The 20907-nt window shown below is 44.0% G+C and overlaps 1 pseudogene; it reads left to right on the top strand.

The window, feature by feature from the left end:
* Positions 1 to 20495, top strand: part of LOC136626478 (interferon-induced GTP-binding protein Mx2-like) — a 35557-nt pseudogene extending 15062 nt beyond the window's left edge.
* The last annotated feature ends 412 nt before the right edge of the window (positions 20496 to 20907 follow it).

The following is a 20907-nucleotide window of genomic DNA, read 5'->3' as shown; positions in this document are numbered from 1 at the left end:
AAAAATCGCCGGAAAAGTCTGCTCCTAGCCGTGTTTCCTTTGAAACGGGCCCGATCACAGGAGCGCTGTCCAGCCCATTGAATTCAATGGAGCTGGCAATACAGCCGGCTCCATTGAAAGCAATGGGCTGCCAGCGAGCGCAGGATAAATTTTCGGGAAGGGCTTAAAAATATAAGCCCTTCCCTGAAAATCATCCAAAAATGTGTAAAAAAAAAAAAAATGTATATACTCACCTTTTCCGTGCAGCCGGAATTCAGCCGCGGCCGGCCGGCAGTTCTCCTGAACTGCTCTGAGTAGTATTCAGCAGGCTAGGATTTAAAATCCCCGCCTGCTGAATGGGCTGCCTCTGATTGGTCACAGCCCTCACCAATCAGAGGCAGCTCTCACTCACCCATTCATGAATTCATGAATGGGTGAGTCAGTGCTGCCTCTGATTGGCTCAGCGCAGGGACCAATCAGGGGCAGCTCTCAGCTATTGAATGACAGCTGAGAGCTGCCCCTGATTGGTCCCTGCGCTGAGCCAATCAGAGGCAGCACTCACTCACCCATTCATGAATTCATGAATGGGTGAGTGAGAGCTGCCTCTGATTGGTCAGGGCTGTGACCAATCAGAGGCAGCCCATTCAGCAGGCGGGGATTTTAAATACTACTCAGAGCAGTTCAGGAGAACTGCCGGCCGGCCGCAGCTGAACTCCGGCTGCACGGACAAGGTGAGTATATATATTTTTTTTATTTTTACACATTTTTGGATGATTTTCAGGGAAGGGCTTATATTTTTAAGCCCTTCCCGAAAATTCATCCTGCGCTCGCCGGTAGCCCATTGCTTTCAATGGAGCCGGCTGTATTGCCGGCTCCATTGAATTCAATGGGCAAACATCATTCTGTGGCAGAGGAGAATGATTTGTGTAGTATATGTTCTCAATGGGGTAGGCGCTGCTGCCGCCGGCCCCATTGAGCGCATATAGAGAACACAAGGAATCGCAGATAGGCGCAATCTGCGATTTCTTGTGTCCTATAATTTATCGGACAAGCGCATAAAAAGCGCCCATGTGTCCAATACCATTGCAAAGCAATGGTTTTATAAAATAGCCGATCGCATGCGCAAATCGCGCGAAAAATCGCCCGTATGACCGAGGCCTGAGTGTGAGGGGGCTTTGTATAATTTTTAATCATTCCTTTGTTTCAGAGAACCATACCTACCTTGGAGAAGCAAATCATAACCAAACTTAATGAAGCAGAGACAAAACTAAAGATAATTGGCGCAGGTGTCCCAGCAAAGGAGTCAGATAAGCTGTGTTTTCTCATAGAGGTAAGTGATGTGTGTCAGTATACAGTCAGTATACCTATATCCTATGTCCGCCACATGTCCGTACACCTATATGTCCTATATGCTCCAGTTGTCGCTGCTCATTTCTAACATGTATTATTTGTATTTCACTCTTATTGCCTCAACAGAAAATCAGACATTTTGTTGATGGCATTAATGAAGTCATGCATGGAGATGAAGAGGTCTCGGGCCGAAATCTGAAACTTTTCACCAACATCCGAAAACGATTCAACGTCTGGGAAATGAAAATGAAGGAATCAGTTGATAACTGTAGGTGTAGTTCAGAAAATGCTGAACCGTACTGCGAGACATTGCGGCATGTCTACTTAAAGCATCGTTCTAAGTGAAGTTTGCGCTGCGTAAGTGGGACAAATGCATTAAAAGACTCAAGTCTCTTAAAACCTTTGTCTTTTCTGCATATGGCATAAATCATAGTAAATTAAACGAACATGCCCCTTTTTTTTAAAGTAGCCCTGCCTACCATTAGAAACGTACCGAAGGCAGGCGTAAAGAAACCTATTGTGGAATGTGCCATAAATCAGCTTTATAAACAGAGCTAGTAAGAGAGTACCTTCGTAAAAGGCATCAGCCAGTATGTTCAATTCCATTTTTGCCTCCTCATGGCAACGTCTCTACTGCCAGAAGGTGTTATGAGGGTCACATATCACTTTTTCTACCAGCGTTAGGGCTCCCACCCACTTGCGAGGGTGATAGTGCATTTATAAAATCGCTGCGATATCGCAGTGAACAATTTGCGATTTTTGTGCGATTGCGCTGCGATTTTTCTCCCACTGAAATCGCATCGCAAAGCTCTATGTAATATTACTGTCCTGCAATTTTTTTTTTTTATCGCAGCGTTTTTGACACTTTAAACTCAATTGTAGAGAAAAGAATCGCAACGCATTCACGCATGCGATTCTGCGATGTGCGATGCGTTTTTACGGCACCCATTTACTTGCATGGGTGAGGGAAAAATCGGACATTGCACAAATATAGGGCAGTCGCATTTGAAAAAGAAAAAAAAAAATCGCACCCGCGCTGCGCAAAAAAAAAAAAAAAAAAATCGCAAATGTGCATAGCCACATTACAAATCATTTGTTTCAAACTAGAATTTTTTAGCGCTCAATCGCAGCGCTACAAAATCGCAGATCGCAAGTGGGTGGGAGCCCTTAGTTTCATGTTGGGAAAGTTTTCATTCAGTAGAGTGCTCAAGATAATTTAGCTTTAGTGGTAATTCCTACCAAACAAACTTCTAAGGAGCCACTAAAATCCCTTCTAGTTCAAAAGACTCCTAGACAATCCTATGTGCCCAGAAAAAATGCGCTGCACGAATGTGCAAAATGCACCTGACCATAGCTCCATGCCCATTGCTTTCCGTGCCCATTGCTGGCGCTGGCCCCATTAAAACATATGGAGAAGATCGCGATACTCTGCCACAGCTGTGACAGCTATGGCAGGGGATTCCTTCATCCCTGTGGGGATGAAGGAATCCTCTGTCACAGCTGTGGCAGAGGACCACGATGTTCTCCCATTGCTTTCAATGGGGCCGGCGCTGCAGCCACCCCATTGAATGCAATGGGATGCAGGCAACCCCCGTAGTGATTTTCGGGGAAGGGCTTGAAATATAAGCCCTTTTCTGAAAATCATCCGTAGCTGCTGTAAAAAATAAAATACATCACCTTCCACCGCTGTCAGGGCTCCGACGCGTCTTTTCCCGGCTGCCGGCACTGCTCTGAAGCACTTTCTGCTGACCAGGGATTTAAAAATCCCCGCCTCAGGAAAGTGCTGAGTATGATTGGCTGAGTGCTCAGCCAATCGCAGGCAGCGCTCAGCCATTCATTGAATGACAGCTGAGCGCTGCCTGTGATTGGTCTCAGTGCTCAGCCAATCAGAGGTAGCGCTTAGCCATTCATTGAATTCATTTGTACCATTTTAGGGTACATACGGCTTTTTTTATCACTTTTATTGCATTTATTTGTAAGGTTAAACGAACAAAATAAGCTTTTTGCCTGCTTTTTTCCATTTTTTTGCTGTACAGGATAAATAGTGTGTTCGATTTATAGTACATTTCATTACAGGCATGATACCAAATACATGGGTTTTCTCTTAAATTTTTAATTTTTTTATATAAATAGTGGGAAATTAGCAAAAAAGTTGGGTTTTTTTGTCGTTTCTTTTTTCACACACTTTTTTTCAGTATTCTTTTTTGAACTCTTTATGTCCCTGTAGGGGACCTGAACCATAGCTGCTATGATTGCTTTGATAGGCTGCCTGTCCATGGGCGTATTTTCATTGTGTTCCCTGCGACGATAATCCGTCCGCTGGGAACGCAGTGACCGCTTTCCATAGCATTGCTATGGAAAGCACAGCTCCCTGTCCACGAACGGAGAATCATAGTGATTCTCCGCTCACAGGTGACAAATCGCGGCATGCCGCGATTCTCCACTGTGAGCCTATCTGTCAGATAGGCTCAGTGCGGAGAACCATCAGCTGGCTCCTGCTCCTGTTCCTGCTCCCTGGCGGTGGGATATCACTACGCCCGTGGACAGGCAGCCATAAGGCATTGCAGGACTTCTGTACTGCAAAGCCTTATCACTTTTAATAGCAATCCTAGGCAATAGCAAGCCAGGATGCCAGTATCTGATTACATTCCGGGGGTCCGATGATGTCATAGAGGGAGCGCCCTCCCTTTGTGAACCCTTTACATACATATGATCTACATAGATCGCAGCAGATCGGGGGTCGCTGTCCTTAAGTACCTCCTCTGTGACTCTGAAGAAAATAGCACCATACACTGTGTCACTTGAAAATAGTGCTACTCACTGTGCCCCAAAAAATAAATAGTGCCACTCGCTGTGCCCCAGAGATAAATAATAGTCTATACTATGCTCCCAGAAATAAGTTATAATCTACATATTCCCCAGTATAAATTGTAATTCACCTTGTGCCCCAATATAAATTCTACAACACACTGTGACCCCATAAATAAAATATATTTTCTTCTCTATCTGGGCCTGGACAGTCATGAAGGCTTCTTTCAGCTACAACCTGTCCCTACATACTTTCCTCATCTTGCTGCTACCTCCATTGTCCCATGTGCTCCCCACACAGTAACAGTTCCCACAATGTTCTCTCCACAAAATAATAATTCTCCCTTGTGAACCCCACAGTAGTAAAGGTCCACCTATTGTGCCCCCCATTTTTTGGGAGGATACAGTTAAAAAAAAAAATTATACCATTGACTGGTGTCTGGTTGCTATAGCAACCCATCAGTCCGCTGTGATTATTATGGCGAAGGGCCGATCTGGTCACGATCAACATTGATCGTGGCATATTATCACACTTTTAATTGTTTGCATCGATTTAATAAATGGTGGCTTCTCCTTCCCCAACTGCTTTTGCACACTTATTAATTGAATTGGGTTTATGTGATCTGTGGAGGTAGAGAAGTCCAGAGATTTGACAATATTCTTGTTATTCTAGCTTATATAATACACTTTCTGGTCTAGATCTCCCAATCGGTACTCTGTCTATGCTTCCTTATGTTCATATAGTGGAATATCTACCACGAAATGTGTCTGATCACTCTGCACTTTACTTGTTGTTGCTTATGACTGGTGGGGAATTTGGTTTGGATAGAGTTTGGAGGTTGAACCAGCTTGAGGCCACATTCATAGGAGCGTTTTATCGCAGGTGTTTTGCCTATTAAAACATCATCCGAAAATCGCGACCATCTCAAGCATTGGATTCCAATGTATTTGTTAAGATAGCCAACTTTCAGCCACGTCAAAACATCTCCTTTATGGGTTTATTGATAACCAATCCTTTGTCTTTCAGTCCCAAAGCAATTAAAAGATGACATTTCTGTTTATGAGAACCAACATCGTGGCCGGGAGCTTCCAGGATTCGTCAACTACAAGACATTTGAAAACATTGCAAAAAGTCAAATCAAGAAATTCGAGGAGCCAGCCATTGCCAAGCTACACGAAATCACAGGTAGGAAAAAATAGCAATAGTCATTGACAGAACTGTGTAGACAATGGGCGAAGCTGTAGCTGATGGGAACGTCGTAAGCCCGTTGGATATTTGTCTGGTCAGCTGTACTTGGATGAGGACATTTGAAAATATTAGGATAAAAAGATTAGCTTGTAAGCAGAAACATTAAGTCTTCGTTTTTGGCTTGGTTGAACACATAAGGTGATCACAGCAGTAAGTGGAAAGAAGTTTGACTTAGTCTCAAGATTGTCCAAAGAGGAGTTCAAGAAACTCCATGCAGTTTGAGAGTTTTGATATTGTAAAGCTGTCCGGCTGAGCCAGAGGAGTCCCACAAAATGTTGCTTGGACATGCTTAGGACCATAGTTTCACAACCGTGGAATACATAAAGACAGTTAAAAACAAAATTGCGGGTCATCTAAAGCTCTGTCCCCTTTTTTGAGTAATGCTCCTAAAACAGCCAGCAGAATCTCTTTTGAGGCACATTAGCATAACCACCACCCCCTCAAGCCCTACTTGCGACCATGGAGGGGACAGCAAGCATCGGTTTTGGCGCATTCCTGATATTCTGGGTCAGTGATAGTCAGATGGGCTTGTTTCCATAATAGGGAGATGCAGGGTCAAGCAAGGTCATGGTCCCTTTTGCCACATAACAGTGAAGTTATATGAGGGACTCATGAGCCACTTTCGGCCACACCGATTAGGGAGATGAATGGCTCTTGAAGTGGGTGTCATTAGCTGCTATGGTCTGGAGACTTCGAGGATAATTGACATAGGGCATGGGAGCAGATATTACGGAACAAAGTACAGTTTATTAAGAACAGGAAACAAAATGCAACTTGAGACTCAGTGATCTGGGATAACAGCGCCCCTGGTACAGCTTGTAAGTCTGTACAAATAGACAGGTATTAGAGTCCTGGCCCAGTTAATCAGGAACAACAATAAACAGTTCTTTCTATAGACAGTCTTTAGACCTGAGAACACAGGGTACCTGCAGTGATTTTTAGCTTGGCAAATTGGGGATGAACTTTGTGTCAGACCCACTGGCTCGGGTTCAGTGTAGTCGGAGAGGGAGTGGAGGTAGTGCTTGACACTGACTCCACGCATCCTCTACCACAGACACCAGAAGAATACTGTATATAGGACACTGGCTACAGCCCCTCCATCAACAGCTTAGTTGCTGCCTCTCACTACCACACCCTTCCAGTTTCTTCCCACTCAGTGTCCTCTTCCTCCATTCCTGTCTCGTCTTAAAAAGACAGTACTATAAAAATAACATAACATAGGATTTAACATTAAACAATGATAAACTGCAGCCCCCCTACAGTCCTACACTGAAAATAGGAAGTTGGAATAGGAGAGCCATAGGTAGAGATGTAACTTGAAGCTGATGGGCCCTAATGCAAGACTGTAACAGGGCCCCCCAACTATAAAGCCTCATGTATATCACCAGGCTTCTCATATGGGCCTTGTGGACCTTCTAAAACTCCAGGGCCCATATGTGACTGCACCCACTATAGTTATGCCCCTGGCTACAGGTAGTAACAGACACATATACAGAGGGCCCCTGTGTAAGAACAATAAAAGGGCCCCTTACTCTCTAGAAGTTGCTCATAGACCTCCTCTCTCTCGTGGCTCTCTTGCAAATTCTTCACAAATTAGACAGATTAGATTTGACTGTACCATTAGACAATAGGAAACGCTGAGCAGAAGGGCCCTCTTACTAAAGGGCCCTTATATGTACTATAGTAAAACACAAGCTTCACTATGAGTGGGCTATTTTTGAAGCATAATATATTATATTGACTGCACTTTTCTTTACTTTTTAGAACTCGTCAGATCAACGTTCAATAAAATCGCGATGAATCACTTTTTCCCTTATCCCAACCTTTACAGATGCACAAAGGTAGGAGTTGTATTTCCGTTTTATCACTTTTTTAGGTGTCTATAAATTAATACGGTATTAGAGATGAGCGAGCATGCTCGTTCGAGCATTAGCATACTTGAAAGTACTCGTTACTCGAGCGAGCACCACGCAGTGTTCGAGAAAATTTCACCCTCTCCTCCCCACATGTTAAGCAACCTTTTTTAGCCACTGAACATGCAGTGAAGGCTTTGGCCCCTCCTGCTATGATGTGCCAACCCTGTGCACATCTATAGCAGTGACTGGCTGGCCAGATCAGGTGACCTATGGTCATAAAAACTCAGGTCACCTGATGCTCGCCTCACACGGAGGCTGGATTAGCTAAGGGACAGAGCTGCTGTGACTGAGGGAGAGTATTAGTGTAGGTTAGAAGGAGTGTTTAGGCAGGGATCCATCTGCAAAGAACCAAACAGTCCTTTTTAGGACTACAACTCCACTTTTGTGCATCATCAGTTCGGCTGCCTGGGACCAGTAGTGCGCACAAAGCATTCACAAGAATCTCGGCTGTATACTGCATACTGTTACCGGTTCTATACAGTATACTGCTACTGGTGTACACAGACTATATAGGAATAGGCCCAAGTGTGTGTCCTCTCGATCCGCACTATACAACAAGACTGTAGACATTTTACACTGTCTATTTTGGGCTTAACGCGTACGGAAAATAGCCTTAGTCTGTGTCCTGTCGATCCGCACTATATAACAAGACTGTAGACATTTTACACTGTCTATATTTGGCTTAAAGCATATGCAAAATACCTCGTAGTTTGCGTAGCATTTTGACTCAGTGCATTATACAACATGATCAACACTAGGGGTAAGAGTCAAGGACGAGGGTGTGGGCAGAGGCCGAGGTCCTGGGCGGGGTGAAACTGTGCCTGCTGCTGAGAGAGAAGTAGAACACCGCGTATCTAAGCTCCATAGCTTCATCTCACTGTTTGCAGGTCCGCATGGTACACGATTATTAAAACCACAACAGTACGATCAGGTGATGACGTGGATAGTGGATAACGCATCCAGTAAGTTATCCACCACCCAGTCTACCACGCAGTCCACTCACGCTAGTCAAGGGACTGGACCTGTGAATCCTCACGCTGATCGTGCTTCCTCCCAGCCTGGTCATTCCAGGAAAAGTAGAGATGCAGAACAGGCATACTCACAAGAACTGTTCTCAGGACCCTTCCCTGAGTCGCAAACAACAGTTCATGAGCCACCTGAGGAGTTTGTCATGACGGATGCCCAAAATTTGGATCTTTCACAGTCTCAGGGTGATGAGGGTGAGGACTTCCAAGTAGTGTCTGGAGAGGTATTTGTTGATGATGAGACACAGTTGTCAGTGAGGTTGTTGTTAGGGCACTAAGTCTGAGGGAGGAGCAGACTAAGGATTCAGAGGAAGAGCTGGTGGATGATGAGGTGACTGACCTGACCTGGGTTGGTAAGCCTACAGAAGACAGGGCTTCAGAGGGGGAGGCAAGTGCAGCACCAGAACAGGTTCGAAGAGACAGTGGGGTGGCCAGAGGGAGAAGCAGGGCCAGAGCAAGTAATCCCCCAACTGTTCCCAACAGCACATCCTCGCGGCAAGCTCCCGTGCAGAGGGCTAGATGTTCAAAGATGTGGATGTTTTTCAGTGAGAGCGCGGACGACCGGCGAACAGTGGTGTGCAACCTGTGCCGCACCAAGATCAGCAGGGGAGCCACCACTACCAGCCTGGCCACCACCAGCATGCGCAGACATATGATGGCTAAGCACCTGACGATGTGGAACGAAGGCCATTCACCGCCTGCGGGTCACACCACTGCCTCTTCCCCTGTGTCACATGCTGGCACTGAGATGCAATCCCCCTCCCAGGACGCAGGCACAAGCGTCTCCCGCCCTGCACCCACCCCTTCACCTGCACGGTCCTCCGCTGTCTCCACCAATATGTCCCAGCGCAGCATTCAGCTGTCCATAACACAAACATTAGAGTGCAAGCGCAAATGTGCAGCCACCCACCCGCATGCACAATCACTAAGCATGCATATCCCCAAACTGCTGAGCCTGGAGATGCTGCCATACAGGCTGGTAGAAACTGAGGCTTTCCGCAACCTCATGGCGGCGGGCCACCTCACGCTACTCGGTCCCCAGTCGCCAATATTTTTCCCACTGTGCCGTCCCCGCCCTACACCAGCACGTGTCTAGGAATATCAGCCGTGCCCTCACCAACGCGGTTACTGGGAAGGTCCACTTAACCACTGACACGTGGACAAGGGCTGGCAGGCAGGGCCACTACATCTCCCTGACGGCACATTGGGTTAACCTGGTGGAGACTGGGTCCGAGTCTGACCCTGGGTCAGCTCACGTGCTACCCACACCGAGGATTGCGGGTCCTACCTCATTCATGGTTTCTCCAGCTTATTATGCCACCTCCTCCAACCGCCCCCCTTCCTTCTCCACCTCTCAATTACCATCTGTGAGCACGTCGCCTTCAGTCGGTAGCTCGAGGCGCTGCAGCACTGCCGTGGGAAAGCGTCAACAGGCCGTGCTGAAACTCCTGAGCTTAGGTGACGAGGCACATCACCCAAGAGCTATTACAGGGTTTGATGGAGCAGACAGATCTGTGGCTTTCGCCGCTGAACCTCCAATCAGGCATGGTCGTGTGTGACAATGGGCGTAATCTGGTGGCGGCTCTGCCTGGTCCATGTGTTTAATCTGGTGGTTCAGCACTTTCTTAAAAACTACCCCAATTTGTCTGAGCTGCTCAGCAAGGTGCGTCGCATGTGCTCACATTTCAAAAAGGCCACTACAGATGCTGCCACCCTCAGGACACTGCAACAGCGCTTCCAGCTGCCAGTTCACTGACTGTTGTGCGACGTGCCCACATGCTGGAATTCAACTTTGCACATGTTGGCCAGTGTTTACAAGCAGCGTAGAGCCATTGTTGAATACCAGCTGCAACATGCCCGTCAGAGTGGTAGTCAGCCTCCGCACTTCTTCACAGAGGAGTGAGCATGGATGTCTGACATCTGTCAGGTGTTAGGAAACTTTGAGGAGTCAACACAAATGGTGTGTGGCGATGCAGCCATTATCAGCATAACCATCCCACTGCTTTGCCTTCTGAGAAGGTTGCTGCTAAGCATTAAGGCCGACACTTTGTGGATAGAACAGGAGATGATAGATGACAATACATCGCTTGATAGCCAGACCACCCTCACCTCTGTTTCTCAGTGCGTATTGGAGTAGGAGGGGGAGGAGGAGGGGGAAGAGACTGCTGACCACACTGCAGAGGATACCCATGCTACTTCCTTCACATCTGTTCAGCGTGTATGGGCTGAAAAGGAGGAGGATCATGAGTCATCCTCGTAGTGCGGACAGCGATGTGTTGCGTACTGGGACTCTGGCACACATGGCTGACTTCATGTTAAGCTGCCTTTCCCGTGACTCTCGCGTTAGACGCATTCTGGCCAACCTGGATTACTGGGTGTTCACCTTTCTCGACCCACGGTATAAGGAGAACCTTTCCACTTTCATTCCCGAAGAGGAAAGGAGTACGAGAGTGATGCAATACCACAAGGCCCTGATGGAAAAGCTGATACTAAACTTCCCATCTGACAATGCTAGCGGTAGAGGACGTAGTTCAGTGGGCCAACTAGCAGGGGAGACGAGGGAAACAGGCAACATGTCTAGCGCAGGCAGGGGAACACTCTCCAAGGCTTTTGCCAGTATTATGGCATCCAGCCAGACTGTGTCACCACTCCCCAGTCTAGGCTGAGTAGGAGGGAACAGTGTAAAAAGATGGTAAGGGAGTACATAGTTGACCGTACCAACGTCCTCCATGATCCCTCCATACAACTATTGGGTGTCCAAGTTGGACACGTGGCACGAACTTGCGCTGTACGCCTTGGAGGTGCTGGCCTGCCCTGCCGCTAGCGTGTTATCAGAGAAGGTGTTTAGTGCTGCTTGGGGGATCATCACGGATAAGCGTACCTGCCTGTCAACTGACAGCGCCGACAGGCTTAGGCAGGGTTCACACAGGGCGGATTCCCGTCGGAAATCTCGTGGTTTGGCCGCAGCAAAAACCGCAAAATTTCCGCCGGGAAAACCGCCGCGGTTTAAGCCGCGGCGGCTTTGAAGCGGCCCGGCCGCATGCTTTTTCGTTGCGGCCGGCGCTCCCATAGAGGAGAGCGCGGCCGCGACGTAAATAAACAAAAAAACGAACGTAAACAGACATGCTGCTTCTTTTGAAACCGCGGCTGCGGTCGCCGCAGTCGCGGTTTCAACCAGATTTACCGCAGCGGATTAGCCGTCCCATGTGGACGAGATTTCTGAGAAATCTCATCCACATGGCTGGCTAATCCCGAGATTAGCGTCCGCGGGTGGTTTTGCCGCGGGCGGATCTGCTGCGGCAAAACCGCGGCAAATCCGCCTTGTGTGAACCCAGCCTTACACTTATTAAGATGAACAAAGCCTGGATTTCCCCAGACTTCTCTTCTCCACATGTGAAAAGCAGCTTAACATAAAGTATTTTTAAGCTGAAATGGGAAAACCATGCACCCTCTATCACCCCAAAAAGCGTAGAAGTAGCTTGGTCTATCCTTCTCTGATCTTCCTCCTCCTCCTCCTCCTAAACCAGCAAGTTAGCATGCTGAACAGCCAATTTTTCAGACTATTTTTTTCAGAAGGCTGCCTCCAGGCTCTGTAAAAACAATTCTTTCTGAGGGCCGCCTCCAGGTTCTCGCCCCCTATTTTGAAGAGGTTCACCACTAGAGTATAGCAAACATGCTTGTTCCAGCTTCATACGCCCACAAAGTCCACAAATGTATCCGAGCACAGTGTCCAGCTATCTGACACCGAGACAGAATGAATTGTCCTGGTTTGGCTACTCTAATTTCTTCATATTACATGCTGTCTTTCCCTGGGGCACTGGTTAAAAAGCCCCTCGGGAAGAGGCAGGGGCTGGGACAAGCGGTAGCTTGCCTGTCGGTGAACAGCCACCTGGATCCCATTAAGAAAGCTCTATGTTAAAAAAATATTTCTGGGGTTCACTGCACTCTGAGTAAACAAATCTTTCAGGGGTTCGCCTATACTCTTGGTAAACAAATTCCCTGCAAAAAATCTTTCTGGTTCTCACCTGCAATCTTGGTAAAAAAAAAATTCTTCTTTTTAAAAATGGGTTATTTTCTTCATTAAAGATGTAGAAGTACTGGCCTCTGAGTCCCCCCTATGCTGGCGTTTGTGGCTAATGAAATGCTGCGACGGAGGTGGCATGGGATGGCACTTACAATCATACATTAATTTGTCTGCGATTTGTCAGCTATGAAGCACAATTTTAAAAGGGTCACACGGTGTACGGAAACGTATACCAGCGCGGTGTCCATCTTTGGCCACTAATTTCTTTACAGTTCATGCTGTCTTTCCCTGGAGCACTGGTTAACAAGCCCCTCTGGGAGAGGCAGAGGCTGGGACAGGCGGTAGCTTGCCTGTCGGTGGACCGCCACCTGAATCCCATTAAGCAAGTACAGGCTGTTGCTCAAAAAAATCTTTCAGGTTTTTACCTGCACTCTTGGTAAACAAATCTTTCAGGGGTTCACCTGCACTCAGGGTAAAAAAAATCTTTTGTTTTAGAATTGGTTGTTGAATTGTGGAGATGTGTAGAAGTACTGTCATCTGAGTCCCCTTTATGCCCACGTTTGTGGCTCATGAAATTTTGTGCCGGAGGTGGCACTGGATTGGAATTATGATCATGCGTTAATTTATCATCAATTCACATCAGTATAGTGCGATATCGCCCACAATTTCAAAGAGGGTCGCTGCCAGGCCCTGTCGACCCTCTAAAGTGTGTGTCTCCTGTTCCTCCTCATTCAATACGCACTTATAAATAGACATGAGGGTGGTGTGGCTATCAAGCGACCGTGTGGCATGAGGACAGCTGAACGCTGCGCTGGGAAAAATTTCAGTACCCTGTGGGCTACTGAGTAGGCGAAGAGGTGCACCTTACCCTGTCTGGCATGGGGACAACTGGACACTGCGCTGGGAAAAATTTTAGTACGCTGTGGACGCAGGCTTGTGCCTGCATCCTGGGAGGGGGGGGGGGGGGGTGGACAGCAATGCCAACATGTAACACAGGAGAAGAGGCAGCATTGTCACCCGCAAGCGGTAATTGGCCTTTGTTCCACCTAGTGTGTTGCTTAGCTAAGATGTGCCAGCACAAGTGCCTTGCTGCTTATGGTCTGTTCCAAGTAAATTGTTAGGGGGGTGACCGCCAGGCTCTTGCCCACAATTTGGCTTAATAGTGTGACCTGGGAGCCTCAGATGCATCCCTGCATGCTGCTGCTGCTGTTCCCTATCCGTTTCTGTGGTGTTTACATCACTTTCTGATGGTTTCAGGTGAATCACACACCCTCTCCTATGCAGAGCATGGGTCACCTTGAGAAAAGCTCGAGTCTCCCATTGACTTCAATGGGATTCGTTACTCGAAATGAACTCTCGAGCATTACAAAAAGTTCGGCTCGAGTAACGAGCACCCGAGCATTTTGGTGCTCGCTCATCCCTATAAGGTATGCTTCCATTAATCTGGTATCCATTTTAAAAGAAGTTTATCAACCCAGAAATCCCAGGAACACAGTTGCGATATCACTGCGATTTTCTTGGGGCAATATCGCTAATGCCCGTGTGAAATAGGCCTTATGCATGCAAAAACTCAATGACAAATGAGAGGCAAATTAATTTTTGTTCGTCGTTCAGTCCGTGCAAATATTTACACTGATCGATCGTTCAGATTCTGGCTTGAACGATTTATCAGGCCGTGTAAAAGGGCCCTAGACTCTGCAGATGCCTATATTATAAACATCAGTCCAATCTAAGTTATGAGGTGAACCTGGCAACATCACTCACCCACTTCTGCCCGCTCTCTCCTTTCTGGAGCAGCAGGCGGGAAGAGAAGCTGCAGTGGAAGGGGGAATTTTTATTTTGATCAACCCCACCTTTTGTTAACTTACCCATGTCAGGCTGTTGCATAGTTGTTTTTATGGTCTTTTTCTCACATTTCTCAAGGGAAACCTGGAAGTGATTTGCAGTAAGCAACAAAAAGAGGCTGAAAACTTCATCCGTACACAATTCCAAATGGAAGAGATCATATACTGTCAGGACACTATTTATGGTGCATCTCTGAAGGTCGTTCGGGAAGATGTAGAGCCTCCACCTTTAAAAATTTTCAAACCATCACCAGCACAGATATCTGTTGATGAGATGTCCCAACACATCCAGGCATATTTCAAGGTTAGTATTACACAACCTCCTCAGATATAGATTTACATTGAAAAAAAAAAATCAATGATGATTGTAGTGTGTCATAGAAAAAATGAACAGGATTATAACTACTATAATACTGTCCCCTATGTACAAGAATATAACTACTATAATGCTGTCCCCTATGTACAGGAATATAACTACTATAATACTGCCCCCTATGTACAAGAATATAACTACTATAATACTGCCTCCTATGTACAAGAATATAACTACTATAATACTGCCTCCTATGTACAAGAATATAACTACTATAATACTGCCTCCTATGTACAAGAATATAACTACTATAATACTGCCTCCTATGTACAAGAATATAACTACTATAATACTGCCTCCTATGTACAAGAATATAACTACTATAATACTGCCTCCTATGTACAAGAATATAACTACTATAATACTGCCTCCTATGTACAAGAATATAACTACTATAATACTGCCTCCTATGTACAAGAATATAACTACTATAATACTGCCTCCTATGTACAAGAATATAACTACTATAACACTGCCTCCTATGTACAAGAATATAACTACTATAATACTGCCTCCTATGTACAAGACTATAACTACTATAATACTGCCTCCTATGTACAAGACTATAACTACTATAATACTGCCTCCTATGTACAAGACTATAACTACTATAATACTGCCTCCTATGTACAAGACTATAACTACTATACTGCCTCCTATGTGCAAGAATATAACTACTATAATACTGCCCCCTATGTGCAAGAATATAACTACTATAATACTGCCCCCTATGTACAAGAATATAACTACTATAATACTGACTGCTGCATACAAGAATATAACTACTATAATACTGCCCCCTATGTACAAGAATATACTATAATACTGCCTCCTATTTACAAGAATATAACTACTATAATACTGCCCCCTATGTACAAGAATATAACTACTATAATACTGCTCCTATGTGCAAGAATATAACTACTATAATACTGCTCCCTATGTACAAGAATATAACTACTATAATACTGCTCCTATGTGCAAGAATATAACTACTATAATACTGCCCCTATGTACAAGAATATAACTACTATAATACTGCTCCTATGTGCAAGAATATAACTACTATAATACTGCCCCTATGTACAAGAATATAACTACTATAATACTGCCCCCTATGTACAAGAATATACCTACTATAATACTGCTCCTATATACAAGAATATAACTACTATAATACTGCCCCCTATGTACAAGAATATAACTACTATAATACTGCCCCTTATGTACAAGAATATAACTACTATAATACTGCCCCTTATCCAATATAGTAACACCGATCACAGCACACACTTCACCTTCAAATATACAGGGAAGACAATCCTCACCAGCAGGTGCACGCTCATCAGAGATCCTGGATCGTAGTTTCAGCAGCAAAGTATGTAAGAGAGCAGCACTCCGGGGGTTAAATAAAAGATCAAATCTTTATTGTGCCCACACAACGTTTCAACCCTCCATCCGAGGGTCTTTATCAAGTTCTAAATAACATACACAGACTCCAACATTAAATAGCCCTCAAAGCTCCACCTACACCAATCAGACAGAAACACATATTATGCTTAAAACAGATCAAATGTCATTGGGTGAAACAGTCAATCACAGCCAGGTGCAACATACATAATATAATCACATGTTTAGGAGTGTCATACCCAGCGCTGTGTTCAGGCTGCCACCGGTGCAGACGCATATCTCTAACGTGGATGACTTCCCAGAATAATGATGCAGTTCTCACAAGACCAGCAGGGTTCCTCTGCCCCACGTCATCACCAACAGCCGTCCACTAGTACACATAGCGCATGCGCAAGGCTCCGGCGCCCACAGCACATCGCCATAGCAACCAAGCCCCCACTGTCAGAGATAGCACAATGCAAACATCACCAATGCGCATGCGCAGGCTCACGGAGCAACTAAGTGCCCAAATACAGCGCTCCCTCAATCATGATATAACTGCATAGTAAAGGGACCTCTATTAGTGAAATCAGACAACTGGATCAACATTCTTACTGCTCAGGACTATAATTCAGTCATCACTAACCAGATAATTATAAAACTACAATAGTTATATACATTGAATTACATAGGGATCTTGCTCATTAATGTATATCAGCAACAATGTTGCTATGTCCACATCACTGTAACTAACAATATTCAATATGACGTTATACCAATGTGCAATCAGATTCTTCTTATACTGACCTCACCCCCACGTGTTCTTCAACACATGCAGGCTGATATATAGATAGAATCTACACAGCAATGCAGCCTAAACCAGTTGCAAAAAATATGACATCCAAACATGATTAAACATGCATCAATCATAATTTTATTCAAATAATTTGTATGGCACAGGCACAGATATAAAATATGTAAATAATAGCTGCGTCACCCAATGCGATCTGAAAAAAAGAGAAAGAAAAAACACTTAATTAAAATATATTAAAAACAAGGTGCGAATCATGTAACACAACATCACTAAATTTCATAGTACTCATTATTGGTAATATAATAACGGATTATACTCCACGTTTAAGCCACTGGGGGCCAATGCATCCAACTTAAAGATCCATTTGGCTTCCAACAATTTCAGTTTTCGTTCTCTGTCGCCACCCCTTATATCCCTATCCACTGAGTCAATGACCTTAAATTGTAACTGGCTGACGGAATGATTATGGTCCTCAAAGTGTTTAGGTATGGGAAGATCACGTTTCTTAGTCCTGATGTTACTTTTGTGGTTGGCTATTCGCTTGCGAACCTCCGTAATACTGCCCCTTATGTACAAGAATATAACTACTATAATACTGCCCCTTATGTACAAGAATATAACTACTATAATACTGCCCCTTATGTACAAGAATATAACTACTATAATACTGCCCCCTATGTACCAGAATATAACTACTATAATACTGCCCCCTATGTACAAGAATATAACTGCTATAATACTGCCCCCTATGTACAAGAATATAACTACTATAATACTGCCCCCTATGTACAAGAATATACCTACTATAATACTGCCCTATATGTACAAGAATATAACTACTATAATACTGCCCCTTATGTACAAGAATATAACTACTATAATACTGCCCCTTATGTACAAGAATATAACTACTATAATACTGCTCCTATGTACAAGAATATAACTATTATAATACTGCTCCTATATACAAGAATATAACTACTATAATACTGCCCCCTATGTACCAGAATATAACTACTATAATATTGCCCCCTATGTACAAGAATATAACTGCTATAATACTGCCCCCTATGTACAAGAATATAACTACTATAATACTGCCCCCTATGTACAAGAATATAACTACTATAATACTGCCCCTTATGTACAAGAATATAACTACTATAATACTGCCCCCTATGTACCAGAATATAACTACTATAATACTGCCCCCTATGTACAAGAATATAACTACCATAATACTACCACCTATGTACAAGAATATAACTACTATAATACTGCCCCCTATGTACAAGAATATAACTACTATAATACTGCCCCCTATGTACAAGAATATAACTACTATAATACTGCTCCCTATGTACAAGAATATAACTTCTCTAATACTGCCCCTATGTACAAGAATATAACTACTATAATACTGCCCCCTATGTACAAGAATATAACTACTATAAAACTGCCTCCTGTGTGCAAGAATATAAGTACTATAATACTGCCCCCTATGTACAAGAATATAACTACTATAATACTGCCTCCTATGTACAAGAATATAACTACTATAATACTGCCCTCTATGTAAAAGAATATAACTACTATAATACTGCCCCCTATGTACAAGAATATAACTACTATAATACTGCCCCCTATGTACAAGAATATAACTACTATAATACTGCCTCCTTTGTACAAGAATATAACTACTATAATACTGCCTCCTTTGTACAAGAATATAACTACTATAATACTGCCCCCTGTGTACAAGAATATAACTACTATAATACTGCCCCCTATGTACAAGAATATAACTACTATAATACTGCCCCCTATGTACAAGAATATAACTACTATAATACTGCCTCCTATGTGCAAGAATATAACTACTATAATACTGCCCCCTATGTACAAGAATATAACTACTATAATACTGCCCCCTATGTACAAGAATATCACTACTATAATACTGCCCCCTATGTACAAGAATATAATTACTATAATACTACCCCATATGTACAAGAATATAACTACTATAATACTGCCCCCTATGTACAAGAATATAACTACTATAATACTGGCCCCTATGTACAAGAATATAACTACTATAATACTGCCCCCCTATGTACAGGAATATACTATAATACTGCCCCTATGTACAAGAATATAACTACTATAATACTGCCCCCCTATGTACAGGAATATAACTACTATAATACCGCCCCCTATGTACAAGAATATAACTACTATAATACTGCCCCTTATATACAAGAATATAACTACTATAATACTGCCCCTTATATACAAGAATATAACTACTACAATAGTGCCCCTTATGTACCGGAATATAAATGCTAGAATACTGTTTCCTATGTAGAATATTATAACTACTATAATACTGCCCCCTAGAGGACTTTTGTCAATAGAAAACAAAAACAATGGTAAAATCCCCCATTATGTGGAGTGTGTGTGTCCATTATTTTTTCCTATGTCCTTCTGAATAGTCTACACATGGTATGTACTGATGTACTGATCCATCTATCTATTAAACTGCAGCTTCCTATGTTTTCTTTCGCCCTAGAACGCGTCTGCTCGTCTGTTAAACCAGATCCCCATGATCATTCTACACTACATGCTCCACCAGTTTGCTGACAAGCTTCAGACAGACATCATGCTTTTGCTCCAGGACAAGGAGAGACTGAGTACCTTACTAATGGAAAAGAATGACCTGGTCAGTGAGCGGCAGAATTTAAAGGACCGGATCAAACGCCTCCGCGGAGCCCAGCAAAGATTAGCCAAATTTCCAGGCTAGTAATTATCCGACTTAACCCAAAATATCTATTTGTTAGAAGCAGCAGAAGACGCTCCAGGCCTCCTCTTATGTCATGTTTCCCTTGGAGTATTTATCACAATGGCCTGTAGTTGTAGGTTAGTTTGTTAACCCTTTCCAATCCACTGTCTGACATCTAAAGACATTCTGATTGAAGGCTGTACAGCTCCAATGTCGGAAGACGTCCGGCAGAGTATTGTTACTGTAAATTACTGGCCACTTTGTTGTTGGGGGCCTCTCCAGCATGTCCAATACAGCAGTACTGGCTCTAGCCAGCAGATGGCGCTATTGTATAATGGCAGAAAGAGAAAGCACCCTAGAAAGCCCTGAATCAAAAATTGGATTGCAAAGGGTTAATATTTGGTAGTCATTCTGTCCTCACCATTAGGCCACTTTCACACGGGCTGCAAAATTATGCGATTTTGTAGCAATGCGACATCGCTACAAAACTCATGTTTGTGAAGCCCATGCTTTCCAGTGGGTTCTTTCACACGAGCGATGTTCTGTAGGCTGCTACATTGCTAGAATACAAAATCGTGGCATGCTCTATACAGATGAGATTTGTGATTTTTTTTATTTTTTTTTCTTGTAGCCTATGTTACCCTATGAACCCTTCCTTTCTGTTGCATCACACCGCACGAAAATGCGGTTTTCATGCAGTGCGATGCAACTTTTACAGTAGGCAATCCTACTGTAAAAGCCCTAAAATAAGCCCTAGCTGCATAGAAAAAGCAAAAATAAATAATACATCACCTAAGAGGCGCTGTCAGCTGCGGCGTCTCCTCTTCACTTCTGGCACTTGTCTTTAGTCTTCTACTAGCCCTTCCTGGATTGGAGGTTTAAATTTCCCGCTTCCAGGAAGCGCTGGCTGTGATTGGTTCATCGAGCGCCATGGCTTAGCCAATCATAGCCATTCTATGCAATATGTCTGACAGCGCCTCTTAGGTGATGTATTGTTGTTTTTTTTTTTTTTTTTAATGCAGCTCGGGCTTACTTTTGGGGTAGGGCTTATACTTCAAATCCCCCCCATCCCCCAAAAAATCTGGGCAAAAGACACTATAAAGTCATGCAACTTTTTGCGTCACGCACGACTTTGTAGTGACACAAAATCGCGATATTGCACAGAACACAAATGCGATATCACGTTGCACATGTGAAAGCGACCTAAAGGGAATCTTCTCATCATGCACTGATTCTAGTAGCAGAAGATATTGGGGCAATGGAGGAAGTTACACCAAAGTCATGAGCTGCAGTGTAAAGTATGAAGAAGTGACCATTTAGGAAGAAGCCTCTGACTTACAGTAAACGTTTTTTA

Source organism: Eleutherodactylus coqui, chromosome 4 (genome assembly GCF_035609145.1).
Source record: "Eleutherodactylus coqui strain aEleCoq1 chromosome 4, aEleCoq1.hap1, whole genome shotgun sequence".
Lineage (NCBI taxonomy): Eukaryota > Metazoa > Chordata > Amphibia > Anura > Eleutherodactylidae > Eleutherodactylus > Eleutherodactylus coqui.
Note: the sequence above shows the minus strand (reverse complement) of the source record. Positions and strands in the feature narration are given on the sequence as shown.